At 38.4% G+C, this 20071-nt stretch overlaps 1 protein-coding gene across 1 annotated transcript in view; it reads right to left on the reverse strand.

Moving 5' to 3' along the window:
- Positions 1–19230, reverse strand: part of SAMD3 (sterile alpha motif domain containing 3) — a 192182-nt gene extending 172952 nt beyond the window's left edge. Inside the window, exon 1 of the mRNA XM_003827645.5 lies at positions 19084–19230. The gene's annotated coding sequence lies outside the window, so the exon portion shown is untranslated. The remainder of the gene's footprint in view (positions 1–19083) is intronic.
- Between the last annotated feature and the right edge of the window lie 841 nt (positions 19231–20071).

The following is a 20071-nucleotide window of genomic DNA, read 5'->3' on the forward strand; positions in this document are numbered from 1 at the left end:
AATCATAGAAAAATAGAACTGATAATATCCATAAAAGGTTGTTTGGTTCATTCACCTGCCTAAGTTATTCAGGATAGTAACTTACCTGTTATTCCTTTTATTTGTTTTGGAAATATTTTCATTTTTTCCAAACATTTAAACATTTTGCATAGTATTTTTAATATAAAATGATTTTTTAAATAATTTAAATTATTGGTAAACAGTAATACATCATGTGAATGGTATTTTTCTTATACATATGATATTAATTCTATAACGATGAGCTCCCCAAAGTAGGGATCCCCTGATGGACTTGGGGGACTTCGTGACTTCCATAAAAGGGCATGTGAAAGTGTATATATATGTGCTAAGGAGTGATTTTCTGGAAAGAAGGTTCATATCTTTCATCACACTCTCAAAGAGACTAAAAGAATGGGATATTAGGGGCCGGGCGTGGTGGCTCACGCCTGTAATCCCAGCACTTCGGGAGGCCGAGGTGGGTGGATCACTTGAGGTCAGGAGTTCGAGACCAGCCTGGCCAACCTGGCAAAACCCCATCTCTACTAAAAATACAAAAATTAGCCAGGTGTGGTGGCAGTCACCTGTAACCCCAGCTACTCGCGAGGCTGAGGCAGAAGAATCGCTTGAGCCTGGGAGGCGGAGGTTGCAGTGAGCCGAGATCATGGCACTGCATTCCAGCCTAGGCAACAGAGCAAGGCTGTCTTAAAAAAAAAAAAAAAAATGGAATATTAGGAAGAGTGAAAGGAAGGAAGGATAAGAAAATGTGAGAAAAAGAAAAAAGACGAGAAAGGGAATAGAAAACTTGAGTACATTGCTAGAAGAGTGTGCTATAGGTTATTTGTGCTTTTCCAGAAGAACTGAGAAAATGTATTTTGGGCTAAAAATTTTTATAATTAAAAAATAATAATAACATGAATTCATGAGGGCCTACTGCATTCAGGTACTATGATAAGAGCTTTAATTTATGTTATCCTTACACCTCACAACTACCCCATGAGGTAGGGAAAGAACCACAGTCCCTTTTAGGAAATGCTTGGCCCAAGTGTATGCTCTATTAAGGTGAATGCATTGGGGTCAGACTTTGGAATTCAGAATTTTTCAATTTTTAGAAGGATATGTTGGTGGCCTTAGCATACATTACACACTATACCCAGGAGGGTCTGAGTGATCATAATGGGATCAAATAAAAGTGTTAAAGAGCCTCACATGAATTCATTTCATATAGGTCAGATTTTGATGCCAGATGAGTTATGACAAAGCATTTGATTTTCATAGCTTTTAGGATTTTGAAATTGCAGACAAAAGATTGTAAACCTGTATTATTATCATTCCCATTTTCTTGACCACAAAATGGCTTTAAGAGATTGGTTAACAGCTCTGGTTTGCACAGCCAGGAGGTGACAGAGCAGATTGCACATCAGGCCTTCTGACTCCTGGTCTGTGGATTTTTAGAATTTAATGCAGATGGACCAGTGAGAAATCCTGAGTTACAATTTGGATGTACTAGTAGGCACCACCAGCTATTTGCCTTACTGTTCTTATGATTACTATTAGCTATTATTTTCCTGAACACCCGTCAGCAACTAGGTGATAAAGGAGTGGGAGAAAGAAGGCAGTGATGGAGCCCAGTGCTTTCCTAAAATCCTAAAATCCTGATGGGAAGGCTGACATTCCAGATTTAGATGAACTGATGGCCAGTTCATGAGAACTTTCCAAAGAAGAACCACAAAGAGCTCACAGAACATCCATAAAATATTTGTTGGACGCCTACTACGTGTTACTTATTGTCCTAGGCACTGGGAATATAAATGCATGTATTTTATTATGATATATGATACTATGTATATCTCTCCTAACAGAGGAGATATACATATAACCAAATAATTAAAATACATTGTGATAAATGCTGTAATAGGGTTCATTAGGAAATACTGGGAATGTCAGGAAAGTCTTATACAAAGAAACTGATATTATATTTGGACTTAAAGGATGAGTTGTTTTTGTAGATAGAGAAATGGCAGAATAAGTAGAATGGCTGTTCTAAAAATGCACGTTTAATTTCTGCTCTTGATCAAGATGGAATGACAGGGGACAGGATTTATTCCCCACTGGAAGCAACTGGAAAACTGGAAAAAAATATACAAAACAGCAGTTCTCAAGACATTGTGTGCAGGCAACAAAGGACAGTGATGCTGGAGAGATGAGAAATAAGCAAGGTAAGCCCTATAGTGTCCCAGCTTACTGCCTGGAGAGAGTATTCAGGCTGCAGGCCTATATTCTCAGAGTAAGGAGATTCTCAGAGTAAGATTCTGAGTAAGCAGACAATGTAGATTGACTGGGAAGGCCAAGGTGGCTAGAGGCCACAGAGTAGAATGCCAGAAAAGAGAGAACTACATAGATTGAAAACTACGCAGACCTGTAGGGAGTCTTTAAGTATTCAACTGAGTACTGATCAACACATGCATGTTAGGAAACCCCCCAAGGCTGGGGGCAAGAATCTAAAGGATTAGAGGCGAAATCCTTGGAGCTCACATGGAGCCGCAACTGGAACTTCTTCCCACCAGCCAGAATGGAAAGCCTCATAACTCAGTGGGCATTTGAGTAGAGTACTCAGAAGAATTTTGCCTCATTAGTACAGCTAAAGTCAGGCCTGGACTATCACTGCTCTGTTTCTGCCTAACAAAGCTTAAAAAAGCAAGACTCAAAATGATCATATGCTTTCCAATGAACTATCTCCCATAACAAAGCTCAAGAATATTTATAGAAATAAAATACATATGCAGCACCCAAGAAGGTAAATTTTACAATGTTTGACATCTAATAAAAAAATGTTTTTTTTAAATTTTTCATTTTGAGACAAAGTCTCACTCTGTCGCCCAGGCTGGTGTGCAGTGGTGAGATCTCGGCTCACTGCAACTTCTACCTCCTGAGTTCAAGTGATTCTTGTGGCTCAGCCTCCTGAGTAGCTGGGATTACAGGCACACGCCACCATGCTCAGCTAATTTTTGTATTTTTAGTAGTGATGGGCTTTCACTATGTTGGCTAGGCTGGTCTTGAACACTTGACCTCAAGTGATCTGCCCACCTTGTCCTCCCAAAGTGCTGGGATTACAGGCATGAGCCACCGTGCCCAGCCCATCTAATAAAATATTAATAGGCATGGAAAGACACAGGAAAACAGGGCCCACAAACCGGTAAAGAATAATTAGTTGAAATTAGCCCAGAAATTACATGGATAATCAGTAATTGAAGACATTAAGCTTATTGATAAGGTTGTTAGTTCTGTTATTAAAACAGAACATAGATATTCCATATATTTATGGAGCTAGAGAAAAGATTGAACTGTTAGTTATAGATATGAAGATACAAAAATCGAATTTCTTAAGGTTAAAATTATAATGTGTGAGATAAAAAGACAGACTGGATCAATGACAGATTAGGTATTGCAGAAAAAATGATGAGTGAACTTGAAGACATGGTAATAGAAATTATCCCAAATGAAACTATCCAAGAAGGAAAAAATCCTGAACGAATCAATAAAGCATCAGTGGGTTGTGAGGCAACTTCAAGCAAACTAATACAGGAGAATTTGGAACCCCCACAGGAGAAGAGAGAGAGGGACAGAAAAACATTTGAAAGAAATAATTACTAAAAACATTTCCAAATGTGATGAAAATTATAAACCTCAGGTCTAAGAATCTTAAAGAACTCCAAGCATAGGAAACATGAAGAAAAGTATGCAAAGACATGTTATAATGAAATTGCTTAAAACCAGTTAAAAAAAGAAAAATTTAAAAGCCAGAAGCGAAAGACACATTAGATACAAAGGAAAAAAGACAAGGAGGAGAGCAGAGTTCTTGATGAAAACAATGCAAACTAGACAACAGTGGAGCAACATCAGTAAATACTGAAAAAACAAAAACAAAACTTTCAGCCTGTAATTTTTTATCCAGGGAAAACATCTTGCAAAAATGAAGGTACATATTAGTTAAAGGAATTAATCACCAGCAGACCCTGCCCTACAAAAAATGTTGAAAGAAGTCTTTCAAGCATAAGGCAAATTATGCTAGATGGAAATTTGGTCCTATACAAAATAATGAAGAGAATAAGAAATGGCATGTAGAAAAATATAGAGACTTTTCTTATTAAATATCTTTAAAATATAATCAATGGCTTGAGGCAGAATTAACAACCAAATATTGTGGGGTTTTAACATGTAAGTTTAACATGTAGAAGTAAAATGCATGAAAGCAGTAGCAAAACAAATAAACAAAAAATACCCAGAAGGGGAAAATTAGAAATAATTGTAGACCTGACATGGCTAAGAAAAGAATCAGTAAACTTGAAGCAGATCAATAAAAAGTTTCCAAAATGAATTGCAAAGAGAAAAAAATAAACACACACACACATGCACACACACACGTCCCCCAACACATTAAAAAATTGTGGAGAATATAAAAATGGAATAATACAAACTATTCAATCAATCCAAAAGAAGGCAGTAAAAGGAAAAAGGCAATAAAGAACAAATGGAAAAAATGGGAAATAAATATCAAATGCATATCTAATAAAAGACTCAGATCCAGAATATACAGAGAATTCTCAAAACTCAAACAACTCTTTCCTCTTCAAAAAAAGAAATGGGGGAAATATGAACAGAAGCTTCATCAAAGAAGATAAATGATTAGAAAGTAGGTAGATGAAAAAATGTTAAATAGCACTAATCATTGAGGAAAGGAAAACTAAAGCCACAAAAGAATGTCACTATGCACGTATTAGAATGGCTAAAATTAAAAATCAAATGTTGGGGGAGAATGTGGAGCAACTGGAATTCTCACACATTGAATGGTGGGAATGGAAAATGGTCCTGCCACTTTGGAAAACAGCTTGGCAGTTTTAAAAAAGATACATATAGCTGCTGTATGACTCAGGTATTGCGTGCTCATGTAACTATCCAAGATAAATAAAAAGATTTGCACATGAATGTTTATAGCAACTTTGTTTGTAATGGCCCCAAACTAAAAACAACCTAAATGTCCATCAACAGGTGAATAGATTAACAGTGTTACAATCAATGACATAAAGAGGAATGGATTATTGATATACTCAAGAACATGGATAAATCTCAAAACAATTATGCTGATTATTATTTATATAAATGTCTAATTCCATTTATATAAAATTCTTAAAATTACAAACTGATCTATAGTGATACACAGCAGATCCATGTCTACCTTCCAGGTATATCTGACTTCATCTTCTGTGCTTCTCTCCTTTGCTTCCTGGGCTCCAGACAAGCAAATCTTGCTGTTCTTTGAACACATCAAGAATGTGCCTGTCTCAAGGTTTACATATTTGCTGATCCCTTGACATGGCTAATGCTTCCCCAGAGAGTTTGCTCCTTACTTCATTCTAGCCTCTCATCCAATATCACTTTGTCTAACATAACTCCCAATGATCTCTGCCTGCTTCTATTTACTAGGTGAGTGTGGGCTGGACCTGGTGACTCACTTGTAGCAAATAGAATGCAATGAAGTGATAGGATGCCACCTCCACAATGAGGTTACAAAAAGAGTCTGGCTTCCGTCTTTCATGCTCTGTACCAGTCTTTCTCATTCTATCTTTCTTAGAACTCTTGTCAATTGCCTTACGGAGAGACCTATAAGGCAAGAAACTGATATCTCTGATCAAGAGCCAGTGAGCACCCGGAGCTTGTCACTGGCCATGTGAGTGAGCTTGGAAGCAGATCCTCTCCCAGTTAAGCTTGGAGATGACTGCAGCCCCAACCCTGATGGCTGACTTGTGAGAGACCTCCTTGATTCACAGGCACCCAGTTCATCTGCACCTGGATTGCTGACCCATGGAAATGGCGAAGTAATAAATGTTTGTTATTTTAAGCTGCTAAACCTCTGGATAATTTTTTATGCAGCCATAGACAACTAATCCAGAGGTGTTCCTTAGAAAACTATGTAAAATATCCCCACCGACACATACAATTCCCAGTACTCATTGTCCTCTTACCTTGTTTTTTCTTATTCAGACATTTTTCGTCACTCAAAGTATTATTATATGTTGTATACGTGCTAACTTGCTGTCTGTCTCTCATTCCCCCAATAAAATGTCAGTTCCACGAGAACAGCATCTTATATCTAGGGCCCGAAACACTGCCTGGCCAAGCTACGTATATATCCATTACATATTTGACACCTTTATATAAAATTTGAAAAAAAAAGTCTAGACTATAAGGCAGGCTCCTTTTAGCTAGACATATTCTACATATATTCAGACCTCAACTCAAGGACAGAGGCCATCACAGAAAACCAGAAGAATGAGAAATTCCTTAAGCTACTGTGTCCCTTTTTCCCTAGGATCAGGCAACCACAGTACTAATTCATCATACACTTAAAAATATTTGGAAAGGAGGAATAAGCAGAGAAGACAACTACCTCTCTGGTCAAGAGGAGCTGTGAGGGCCTGATCCAGCCACAGGGTGAAAATCACTATGGGAACTCATTAGTGAGGGTTTAACTGAGCCATCAGAGAGGCAAGGCTGGAGCGAGGCATCCAAAGGGGCCAGGCAAGGGTGGAATGGAGGTTAGTCCAGAATTGGGACAGGGACAGAGGCGGAATCTGGCTCTTGGTTGAGCCACAGCTTCAGGAACCAGCAGCAGGCTGAGAGAGAGAGAGATGGACCCCAAGGAAGTTCTTTTTCTGCCCAAGCCAGAGTACAGGTCGAGGCATCAAGGCTGGAGTGGAAGGCTGGGAATCAGGCATTTTCTCATAGATTGTAGGACGAGTAAGAGCAGAAGGTACAAGTGAGATGACACGAGACATCTCCACGGAGCTGTGACTACAGATGAGTCTGCATACATAGACAGTGTTCATTCAAAGTACATTGTGGTAGCCGGGCATGGTGACACATGCCTGTAATTCCAGCTACTCGGAGGCTGAGGCAGGAGAATCACTTGAACTCGGGAGGTGGAAGTTGCAGTGAGCCGAGATTGCACCACTGCACCCCAGCCTGGGCGACAGAGTGAGTGAGACTGTCTCAAAAGACCAATCCAAACCAAAGCAAAGTACATTGTGGGATCAATGGTTTTATGAGGAAGGTGGAAACCTAACAACCATTCATGATATCATTTTTATGTTAAGATGATTTGAGTATTCCAAGCAACTAATGCAAAAGCAGAAATTTTGAAGAATCCTAAATTTGAGTTTACTTGAATTAACAATTTCTGTCAATCGTGGAAGCTGCTGCTATGGCCCACTAGGTGGCAGTATGGGAGTGATTTGCTGGTTAACAGAAAATGGAATAGGCTTGACTCTCAAGCCACTAGTTTGTTTTTTTCCTAGCATTTAAAAGTTGACAATAGAAAATGTTCATGGAATAATAGACGTAAAGTCAGACAAGGACTATCATGCAAAGGCCATTGACATATAAAATAAAACCGTTTTACAAGCAGTTACCACGGAACATTTTATAAAAAGTCAAAACAGCAAATAATGTCTGCTGTTCATAATAAATATAATGTTTTTAAGTGATTCTTCTGATAGGTGAATGTTAGACGATATAAAATAGAGACAAGTGAGAGAACAGGACAACGGATACCTCTTTCCCAGAGCTTGCAAAAACCAGGCTCCCTGAAGCCTCTATGTTGGGGTTTTCAGTTCCCAGATCCCCACTTCCTCTTTACCCATCCACACTCCTGGCTTCCCTGTGAGATGCTCTTGGCAGCAAATCCCTGACAAGTCACATCATTCAAGTATCTTAATTCACTCTTTCACTTGTATTTCCCTGAAATTATGGACAAAGACACACTAATATTTTGCAAGGTAAAATTTCCAATTTTTTTTTTTTTGTATGATGAGTGCTTAGACTATTGCTGTACATGTTAAGCACCATTCAGGAATTTCCTGTCCAGGCCAAGCATGGTGGCTCACACCTGTAATCCTAGCACTTTGGGAGGCCAAGGCAGGCGGATCACTTGAGGCCAGGAGTTCAAGACCAGCCTGGCCAACATGGTGAAACACCATCTCTACTTAAAATACAAAACTTATCTGGGTGTGGTGGCATATGCCTGTAATCCCAGCTACTCAGGAGGCTGAGGCAGAAGAATTGTTTGAACCCGGGAGGCGGAGGTTGCAGTGAGCTGAGATCGTGACACTATACTGCAGCCTGGGTCACAGAGGTAGACTCTGTCTCAAAAAAAAAAAAAAAAAAGAATTTCCCATCCAATCAGGTTCTAAGGGAAAAGGGCAGAAAATATGCCTTCTGGTTCCCTTTCATTAGTGTCTTTTAAGTGCTGGATATGCAGCATATGCTTAATAAATATTTAAACCAATGAATGAATAAATAAATGGCTCAATATGATGGTGTGCATGGGATGCACAAGGGATGAATGAATAAATACACTCTGGCATTTAACATCTTGGAACTTTTTTTTTATAACATATCAATCTTGCATGATTAAAAATAGAACACTTTAAATTTAAATAAACCTTCAAAATGTCTTAACATTTTACATAGAGCAAATTACTGTTAATAATTTACAAAGTTTAGAAAGTTTAGTTTGGAAAGATTAGTTTAATCTCAAAATACTGATCTAGGATAGCAGGCTTTTTAAATTAGCAGTTACCTTCGAGATCGTTAGGTCAACCCTCTTATTTTCAGATTAGAAACGAGGACTCATATTTAGTGCTTTTTTCTCCTTTTAAACAGATTGTTGCTCGAATTTGGCAAAAGCCATACATATCATGAGTATGTTAACTGTGATTGATTTTGCTGTTAAGAAATGTTTGTGAAGAATATTCTTGACAGTCTATATTTTTCATATAGTTGAATGAATTTGTGTAATATTAAGGCATAATTATTTTTGGAACTAGCTTTTTTTACCATCAAAATATAAAGTTTCATTCTTAGACACTTTTCAAATTGTGAAGCACTTTCTGGAGTGTTTGTATCAGCTTGCTCTACTTTCTTTCCCCTTGAAGTTATTTCTGTTTTCTTAAAGAAAGTAGGTTAAAATGCTGCTTATTAGGAAAATTAGGCTGGGAAGAAGCCGAATGATCTGTTAAATACCTCAAGTGAATTCCTGAATTCAAAAAATCTGAACATTATCCTTGAAAACAGCTGAAAGTAAAATAACAAAAACTACTTTTTGGAGAACTTTTTTTTTTTTTTGGAATAGAAAAATGTTAATTCATTCACAGATCTTGCCCAGATGCAATCGCCTACTGGTCTGGGTTCAGCCTACACACAAGAACAAATTCTTTCCCGGTGCCTCACACTGTGAGGCTGCAGTCCAATCTTGCCAAGGAGCCAGGGGTTCTTGTGTATCTTTTTATTGCTTTAAATTATAAGTTTGTCATTTTAAATTGAACACCTTTTTACTGCCATAAATATCAGTGGAGCCTTAAATGAAATACTGCACGTACAATTCAGCTCTGAAGAACTATATCCATTCATAAACAAGAGCTCTATCGAGCAGGTTTTTCCTTTAGCAGAAATCTCATTGTAGTTTTATGTATTTATGTGTATGTAGTATGTTAGTCAGGGTTCTCCAGAGAAAAAGAACTTATACAGAGAGAGATATGTAAGAAGGGATTTATTATGGAAATTGACTCATATGATTATGGAGGCCAAGAGTCCCTTGATATGGTGTCTGCAAGATGGAGAGCTAAGGAAGCTGTGTGAGGACAAACGACCTGCGAACCTCGTGAGCTGTTCCTGCTGCAAACTCCAGAGTCTGAAGGCTGGAGAACTTGGAGGTCTGATGTCCAAGGGCAGGAGATGGTGGTGTCCCAGCTCCTGAAGAGAGAGAATTCACCTTCCCTCTGTCTTATTGTTCAGGCTCTCGACAGATTGGCTGATGCCCACCCACACTCGTGAGGGCCATCTTCTTGACTCAGTCTATTAATTCAAATGTTCATCTCTTCTGGAAACATCCTCACAGAAAATAAGATTGTTTAATAGGATGCTCAAATGCTCATCTCTTCTGGAAACATCCTCACAGACACACCCAGAAATAATACTTTACCAGCTACCTGGATATCCCTTAAGCCAGTCAAGGTGACACCAAAATTAAGCATCACGCTGTGTATGATTTATGTATTTCTTTATATTTTTGGCACAATTCAATGCTGAAATTACTCTTTAAATGTCATGGTCCGAGTGTTTTGAGTTCAATGTACCCGTTCCTGAACTCATCATCATCCTCTCCTCCCACAGTAATACCGATTTAGAGAATGGGCCACATCTAGCAGCTGCCCATCAAAAATCTAGAAGTTGACCTGCCTGGCTTTCACTTGCCTACTTTTCAATTCTGTCAGACACTTAATCCTCAAGTTTGCCTCCCATGCGTCTCCCTTACATGACTGCATCTGCCACGTGGGCAGGGACTTGGTTGATAAACTCAGGGGCATATTGAGCATAGTCCTTAAAACTCAACAAATGTCAGAGGAATGAATAAATGATGAATATTTATCCAATCTATCCCCTTATTTTCACTCTTGCCATCTCGATCCTAGTCTAAGCATTAAGCATCTCTTGTCTGGACTACTGCATTAGCTTATAGTTTGGATTTTCTGACTCTATTTCTATGTCAGCCACCTGCCTTAATTCTAGCTTCATGTTTCTCTACTCTTGCCCTATGTTGTACGCTTAAATACTACTGAGCTGATTATGTCTCCTGTCATATACCCTGATATCTCCTGCCCCTATGACTTTACCTAGGATGTTTCCATCTCTAGAAATGCCTGGTCATTTTTTTTTTTTTTGCAAACTTCTGCTCATCCTCATTGCTGAGCCCATGTGACGTATTTTTTAGTAACTTTTTTCTGAAGTCCCAGGTTGTATTACATGCCCCCTTTCTTTTGTCCTATTGTACCTTGTGCATTTCTCTAACTGAATTCTTGTATCACATTCTATTTTACTGTTCATCTGTCTGGCTTTCTCTCTGTGCTCTTTTTGGGTAGGAATTCTTTCTTAAGCATTGTAGTAATTTTAATGGTGCACAGAAGGCAGTCCATAAATATTTGTACTTGTTTTTTCTCTTTGTGGAATGAACAATTTGGATGCCACAGGAATTTAGGATCGCCACTAATTACGAGTGTGTCTGCCATAGCTAGGGCCACTGAGTACAGCTGTACACATTGTGCACTGCACTATTCTGGGCATGGGTACTAGTCCCATAGAGGATAATGTGAACGTCTACTCCACCACTCCAGTTGTAAACTGCACCAATCATCCAACCACAGGCACCACCCTGGTAGATATAGATGAGATACTGCAGTGAATATCGTTTTTAACTGTAAGATAGTTATATTTTAAATTGTAACTTATTTCAGGTTTTTAATAATTGGATTTATAAACAAACATTGAACAAATAATTCCATTATAATTCACCTGATACTTTTTCTTTTCATAGGAAAGCGTTTGTTTTAGCTTGGCATGTTTCTTCCCAGTATGTACCTCATAAATTATAACATACTTTACCTTCCTTTCCTAGACTGTATTCTTGTTTCCTTAAATGAATTTGAAACCCCGGAACATGAAGTTTATACAGATGGACAGCTATAAATCAATGAATTTTACTATGAAAAATAAGCATTGGCACGTGCATTTTTTTCCATGAAACACATCAGTCAAAATTTAAACTTTAAAAAAAATCAGAGGCTAAAGAAGTTCATTCTAAAGAAAGCTGCCAGTAAACAGATATTACCATTCTCCAGATTCTAGAACTGAACTAAATTGAATTTATTATTAAATATCAAATTTATAGCTTTTAAAAAGACATTAATTTTTCTCTAGAATATCAGTAAGTCTCTTAAATATTAGAGATTTAGGACTGAAAAACATGAAATTCTCTATTTAGTAACTAGCAAATTCTAAATTAATGGATGATAAACCAGACAACTCTTTAAATAAAATCATTCTAATAAAAATAGCCATTAGACTTATGCATCAAAAAGGTATCAAAATTAAAACTGAGTAAATGGTCAACTTGGCATGAAGCCTTACTAAGTTGATTAAAGTAGAGACTCACTAAATTGACAGCTGGTATTTACAATCTGTGTGGAACAGATATTGATATTAATATTTGTAATAACCACCATATTGAGAAGTATGCATCCGGCATTATGCTAAATGTAAGATACTTTTTAACATTTTGTCATTTTAATACTCAGAAGAATTTATAAGGTAGAAGTGACTACAATACCCATATTATGACTGACGAAACATATATGTGAAGAGATCAACAAAGAAAATAAGGAAGAAGTGAATGAAAAATTAATTAAAAAGCATTTTTTCAAACCAATCAGGAGAATTAATGAGGCAAGCATTGTTTATCTCCAGAAATGGGATTAAAATATTAAAATATGGACCAGCCAAGAAGGCTCTAACTCTCTAGATATGGTCCATTCTACCCCTACCTGTAGCTGCCTGTCTTCTGTCTACTTTCTGAGTTTCCCATTGAAGCTGAGGTTTGAAATTCACCTGCTGATCAATGTTGCAGATCTCATGTGAGACCCTGGAAGTGGACCCATGGGATAATTGGCTGATACCCTTTCCACAATTGCTCCTGGTAAGCCTATCGTGTGTTGGGACTCATGCCCCAATTCTGATTCATATTACAGGACCTGCTGGACCTGGAGCTATGTGCCCTGGTCTCTGATTGCTGGTTTTGGCCAAACAACAGCCCAGTACTTGCCAACCCTCACTTCCTGGTGGGCTAAACTCTGTCTACTACCTAGAGGCTCTGGCTAGGGTCCTGTTTCAATTTGAAATTCACTTTTTCCCCACCTCTTTCAGGGTTAAGATGCTACCACTTATGTGCCATCAATGCCCAGGCAATACCAATCCCATAACTCCACCTAAAAGAGTAGGACTTCTGTGTATTCACATTAGCCTATGAGGAAACTGAATCCAAGTTATCTTGGACTTTGAGGTTTTATTATCAGATGACTACACACGAGGTCAACCCAAAAGCAAGCTTGGTCCTCTCAGCCTCTACTCTGCACACTGTCAGCTTACCTCCCTCAGCCCACCATGCTGACACTAGGATCAATTAGGCCTCAAGACCAAGGTTGTTTAGCCAATAACAATTTCTGAACCTTAGAAAAGCCTTCCATTTGTTCTAGTCATCCAAATACCCAGTTTGCTGGAACTCTCTATCCACCTATTCTCAACTTCAAGAAATCTTCTGGATAAAATATAGAAAATCATTTGGGATCCAAAGTAGATAGATGTAATGTAGAGAAATCTAAATGGAAAGCAAGTAAGTGTAAGGTTTATGAGTATAAAGGAAAAATGGCAGATTTGCCAAGAGAAGGTTGAGAGTGTCAAAGGGAAACGAGAATATAAGAGATTGTCTTTAGATGGCCACAAGTAAGAGAGGGAGGGGATCTAGGTGTAGACCAATATCTCTCTTTCTCCTTCTCTCTCTCTCTCTCTCTCTCTCTTATCTATCACCTATCTATTATCTGCCTACTTATTTATATTACATGTATATGCCTTGGTCATTGTTAATCCGCTTCTACTTTCTGTTTGAATTTAGCAGACCATATTTTTCCAATTATCTTTGGTATGGTGGCTACCATCATTACCACTGCCTTTTTTATAGTAGCTAAATATAGATTAACAGAATCAATGAATCTCAAAAAAAAAAAAAAAGCCTGGTAAAGTTTAGTATTGCTAATTAGACCTGCCTCTATTAGCAAAACCACATTCATTCTGGGGACTAATGACATCTGCCTGACATCTTTACAATCCATTTTCACATAAAAAGCACCCAAAATGAGGTCCTGGATGGCAGTAGAATGAAATTTTTAAAAAGCCAAATGAAAATGGTTCAGTGCCTTTACACTGTTGGTAGGAGTGTAAATTAGTTCAACCATTGTGGAAGACAGTGTGGCAATTCCTCAAGGATCTGGAACCAGAAATACCATTTGACCCAGCAATCTCATTACCGGGTATATACCCAAAGGATTATAAATCATTCTACTATAAAGACACATGCACACATATGTTTACTGCAGCACTATTTACAATAGCAAAGACTTGGAACCAACCCAAATGCCCATCAATGATAGACTGGATAAAGAAAATGTGGCACATATATGTCATGGAGTACTATGCAGCCATAAAAAAGAATGAGTTCATGTCCTTTGCAGGGACATGGCTAAAGCTGGAAATCATCATCCTCAGCAAACTAACACAGGAACAGAAAACCAAACACTGCATGTTCTCACTTATAAGTAGGAGTTGAACAATGAGAACACATGGACACAGGGAGGGGAACATCACACACTGGGGCCTGTTAGGGGGTGGGGGGAAAGGGGAGGGAGAGCATTAGGACAAACACCTAATGCATGCAGGGCTTAAAACCTAGATGACGGGGTGATAGGAGCAGCAAACCACCATGGCACATGTATACCTATGTACCAAACCTGCACGTTCAGTACATGTATCCCAGAACTTAAAGATAAAAAAAAATGAAAGAAAATGGTTCTGTGACTCTGATAAGTATAGGAGAGATGAATAATTGCAGCATAGTACATTTCATGTGTGATGAAGTAAGGATTGTTGCCTGAAAGGTCGGCAGGCCCAGAAGATGAGAGGATATTTTCTAAATTTGAGGTGGATAACAAAGGGCACTTGTACGTAATAGAGGGCATCCTATTAAATGCAAAGACATTTTGGGGTGTTGGTATAGAAGACCTGGGATGCAGTTAAAATGGCTATATTTTGTGATATAAACTTTCTTAAAATAGCCTATATGAATTTCTATTGCTATCTAAGCTTTAATCTACATAAATAGTCTAAAGTTACCAATATCAGGACCTCAAAGCGTAGTGAGATTCAGTCATGTAGCTATGTTTTTGGAAGCTGGTTTACTTAGAAATATAACTGGATATGGCTGCTGGAGATGGTTAGTTTAGAATAGGGAAAGGGAGGAAATTAAATTATGTGACCATTGAGTTTGAGGAACATTTTAATATCTTACTGAGGAAGTGTAGTTAAAGAAGAATTATGTAACTGATACTCCTGAGCTAGAAGAACTAAGAAGCCAGGAATTTGTAGCAACCAGTGGGGATACCAAAAATCACTGGTGGAAAGGGTAGATTGGAGGTGGCTTGGGTTTTTCTTCTGATGAGCTGAGTGAGCATCGGCTGTTTGGGTGCTACCTGCTCCCTTGACCCAGCTTGGAAGAATTAGGAAAAGAAACTACAATCTCTACCACTTATAAAGTCTCTAGGTCACTTGGTACCATAAACATTCCTCTGTGCTCATTTATCTCTCTTAAGAATCTGAAAATCAGATTATTTGCTGACATTGATACTAAAAAGTGAACAGAATACGGATGAGTTTAGCTATCTGCAGAAGTCATTTTAAGGGATAGGATATTTCTTAGAATATAAGCTGGTGCAACAGGGAGTAGAAATTAACTTAAGCCATGACTGAATATTAAAGGAATTTATAACTAAATCAAGGATATTAGAGTACTAATATATGAGCAGAAAAAGTAGAATTTGCATGAAGCTCCCAAACAAAGAAGTCACCACAGCTAATGTTATACTGGAGCTACTTCTATTAAAGTCAGAGCCTTAAGGCTGCTGTTTACTATGATCATTGACATTCAACATTGCTTTGGATATTCTGTACAATCCAATAATACAAGGCAAATAAGACATAAAACAAGTATAAAGGAGAAGACAACATTAACATTATATCCAGAAAATAAGATTGTTTAATAGAAAATTCAAGAGAACTTACTTTAAAAAAAATCTTAGAGTTGATGAGGAAAGTCATATTAGTGACTGGATAAAAAATAAATACATAAAGTTTGGCTGGGTGCAGTGGCTCACGTCTGTAATCCCAGCACTTTGGGAGGCCGAGGAGGGCAGATCACAAGGTCAGGAGTTCGAGACCAGCCTGACCAACATGGTGAAACCCCGTCTCTACTAAAAAAATACAAAAATTAGGTGTGGTGGCGTGCACCTGTAATCCCAGCTACTCAGGAGGCTGAGGCTGGAGAGTCGCTTGAACCCGGGAGGCCGAGGTTGCAGTGAGCTAAGATAGCACCATTGCACTCCAGTCTGGGCAACAGAGTGAGACTCCATCTCAAAAAAAATAAAAAAGTTCATAAGCTTTTACTATGTACCAGCATTTTATGCTAACTAGTTTTAAAAATGGTAAAAAATAAATATGTATATGTATGTTTATGTGCTTCTGTGTGTTTATGACTTTACATAGCATGGTGAGGTATGTATTCTCTTAAGAGGTGACATTTCACACAATACCTGGACATCGAGGTGAAGTAGGCTCTGCAATCATTAGGGGTTAATCATGCCAGGCAGACATGCTCTGATTTCTGCTTAAAAGTATCTCTGACTGTCATTTTGAGGGTAGTTTGTGAAAATTTAAAAGTGGAATCAATGGATTAGTTAGGAGGCTATGGCAGTAGCTAAAACAAAATACAATGATGGTTGAATTAGGATGGTAGTGATAGAACTAGAGCAGAGGTGATAAGCTTGTGGCATTCTTTGGAGTAGAGTTGCCAGGGCTTGAGGATTTGAACATGAAAGGGAAAGTTATGAGATGAATGGATTATGGTTCCTAGATTTGGTTTTGAGTAATTGAGGCTGTAGAAGGTGGTGCTACTTATGGAGAAGGAAAAGATTGGGTAAGATTAGAAGGAAAGCAGGAGTTCTGTTTTAGACATGTTAAGTTTGAGAGGTAAATTACATATTCAGATGGAAATGTCAAGAAAGCATCTATATATATGAGTTTGGAGCAAAAGGGAGGGGTTAGAGGTAAAGTCAGAGAAAGTGTCCTGGTCAGTCCAATAGTTAGAATTTGCCAGAGAAGGTGTCAGAAGTGGGACTGAAGAAGGTAGCAGTTGAGGTGGGTGGAAAACCACAGAAGTGGAGTATTTTAGAAGGAGCACTCAAGTATATTGAATAACATGCTGACAGCTCATGAAAGTAGCAAACAGAAAAGTGACGGTTGGATTTGACAATGTGGGGGAATTTTGTGCTCTCAACCTCAGTGGTTTGAGTGGAGATATGCAGCTAAGTAGGCTAAGGAGAAAACTAGGAAATGAGAACATTTAGGCCATTAGAATGTTCAGATTTTTAGAAAGAATTTTGCTGTGAAGGAGAAAGAATTAGCTGAGGGAACCCTAGGTCCCGAGAGGCTGTTTGTGGTTGTTTTATTGAAGGAGAGATACTATAGCACCTGCAAGCTGATACAGCAGAAACATCTTTATGTACTGGAGGAGATACGATCCAGATCTGTGGAGGAACTGCTATAATTTTTATATTGTAGCAGAAGAGAAGAAAGAAAGTAAAGATCAGATGCAAGCCACTTGGTGGCTTAGTGATTTAGTGATTAGAACATAATCATTGTGCTTATTTCCTCAATAAAGTTCAAGACAGGGCCACAGTTGAGTGTGTGTGTGTGTGTTTGTGTGTGTGTTAAGGGGGTGACAAGTTCTGAGGAGTGATGAGAAGGTGTAAATCAGTCTTCTGGCAGAGTAGAAAAGCAAATCTTCTGGGGATATGTATTAGGATTATGACCTAGGTCTTTTTTGCTAAAGGTTTTCAGCATGAAAACATATTTTACTATAATATTTGAGACATGCAAAAGAGTATTTGTTGTGCATGTGTAAGTTATGAATTATATATAATAAAGCAAAGACTGATACTCTCACCACCCATTCAAGATTTAGACTTTTGAACTTGACCCACAACCACCCATGTCCCTTTGTGCTCCTCCCTGATCTCATTGCTCTACCTTCTCCTCAGGAGTAACTAAGATTCCGAGATGTATATTGTAACTTAAGTATGAACTAGTGGTTCAGCACATCATAACCCTTTTCTGAATGATTGCTTCATGACTGACTACTAGCAATTATATTGTTAAATAGACTTGGATCAATTAGCAATTCCACTGGAAGCTGAGTCTAATTTAATATAGAATTTTGAGTAGCTCATATTTAATTCCTTTAAAATTAAATCTTGAAGAAGGGACCTTTACTATTTTAAATCAATATAAAATCTGATATAAGCTCTTGTACTGTCCGACAGGGGAGACATTTAGTTTTAGTCATTAAGGCTGCATAAAAATCAAGGAAATGTTTTGGTGCTGACAGATGGAGAAAGAGAGTTTCATCTCTAGCTCATCACAGTCATCTATAGTCACGCTTCAAGCCTGTGTGCTCTCTGCTTCCATGCCACATGGAGGCCCAGGAATCTTTTCTAAGGCTGCAGACTCTGGGCTTGGGACCCAGTTTCTCTGGACTCAGAGGATAGCCAGACTCCTCAGTGGGGCTGCCGCTTCTCTGAGGCTCTGCCAAGGAGCTATGCTCAGGTTCCTGCACAGAAAATACCATTCTTTTTCATCTCTGGAGAAATCTTTCCTCCTCCCTCTGTTGACCTCAAAGGCACTGCTTTCTCCTTCCTCATCCCCTGGCACACTTACCATAATAATATCGAGGAGCATAGGTTTAAAAAAAAACTAAGAATATTCTCTGATTTCAAGTGGCTTCTGCTGTCCATCCTGCCACAAATATCCTCTGAGGCAAAGAAGCACAACCACGCTCATTGCTTGAAATTGGTGGTGGGAAGAGAGGAGGAGGGAAACACATTTAAACAAATTACTATCTCAGTGGAAGATCTTGCAACACTTCTACATAAGCCATGGGCATATTATTAAAGAAAAAACTTTTAAGGAAAAAAACAAACAAAAAAAGACTGTGGTCCTCACGGCATTGGGTTTTGGTCTAATGCAGTCCTTTCCTGAAAAAAGGTAGATACCCATATAGTTCACCTCTTTCATTTTACAGATGAGGCAATTGAGTTTCAGAGGCAACATGGTATGGTAGAAACAGCAATGGCTTTAAAATGAGCAGAACTAAATTAATTTCTTGATTCTGCTACTTGTTAAGGTCAGTAATCTTGGGCAAGTTATACAGTCTCTCTGAGATTCACCTTCTTGATATATAAAACGGGGATCATTACACTTGCCTTCCAAGGTTGTTGGGAAGATTTAAAGAGGTTACATGCATTTCCAGTGTCTTACCCAGAGACTTGTATTTGGAAGATATTCAACAATGCTGGTTTCTTCCCCCTTACTCAAAACTATGTATACAATGTGTGGCAGATCCAGAATGAAAGCCCATGTTCCCCAACTTCTGGTATAGTTCTTTTTATGCTGCACCATCCGTGTGGTTATCTGAGAAATGCAGGGAGATGTGAACAACCAGGTTATATTTACAGTAGACAAATCTGTTACCAGCAGACAGCCAGCATGCATGCTTAGTTTGAAAAGGACAGCATGTCATTTATCAATCAACTCTTTTCATTTAAAAGATTTATAATATTTGCAAAACACTTGGCAATATCAATCACCTTTGTCTCTGAGCTGCAGGGGATGGGGCCAAGACCTGACAGCAGCAAAGGGTTAGGCTCCCAGCCGCTATTTTTCTCAAAGTTGGCTTTCCTATTCCCAAAGATGAGCCAAGTGGTCAGCAGGCAGTCAATTAGCAGATTTTTCATGCTCCAGGGTGAATGGAAATACAGCCAAGGTTGTGGGTTCTCTCCCTGTATGAGTAGGTTCATTCCAAAACCAGAAAACAATGTGCCAAGACTGAGTAGTATAGCCCTGATCCTAACCAACACTAACTCTCCAATGTATATGACTTGTCGCCAGACAAACACATCAAGGAATATGATGGCTTAGCTCAACTGAGTTGCCACTCAGGAGACAATTCCATTAATGCATCTTCCTGATAGAGGGCCACCTGCGTCCTACTAAGTGAAGGACAATGTACTCATTACATGCTATAGATATAAACCAGTCAGATACACAATCATTATTCATTTATCCACTCAATCAGCATGATCAAAGCTGGGGTTTTGTAAGCCAACATTATCAAACACATACTCTGTGTCAGTAGATGACTATGCTTTAGCTATTAAGATAAAAGCTAACATTTAGTAATACAGATCTAGAACTAGAAATACCATTTGACCCAGCCATCCCATTACTGGGTATATACCCAAAGGAC

The sequence above is a fragment of the Pan paniscus genome, chromosome 5 (genome assembly GCF_029289425.2).
Source record: "Pan paniscus chromosome 5, NHGRI_mPanPan1-v2.0_pri, whole genome shotgun sequence".
Taxonomy (NCBI): Eukaryota; Metazoa; Chordata; class Mammalia; order Primates; family Hominidae; genus Pan; species Pan paniscus.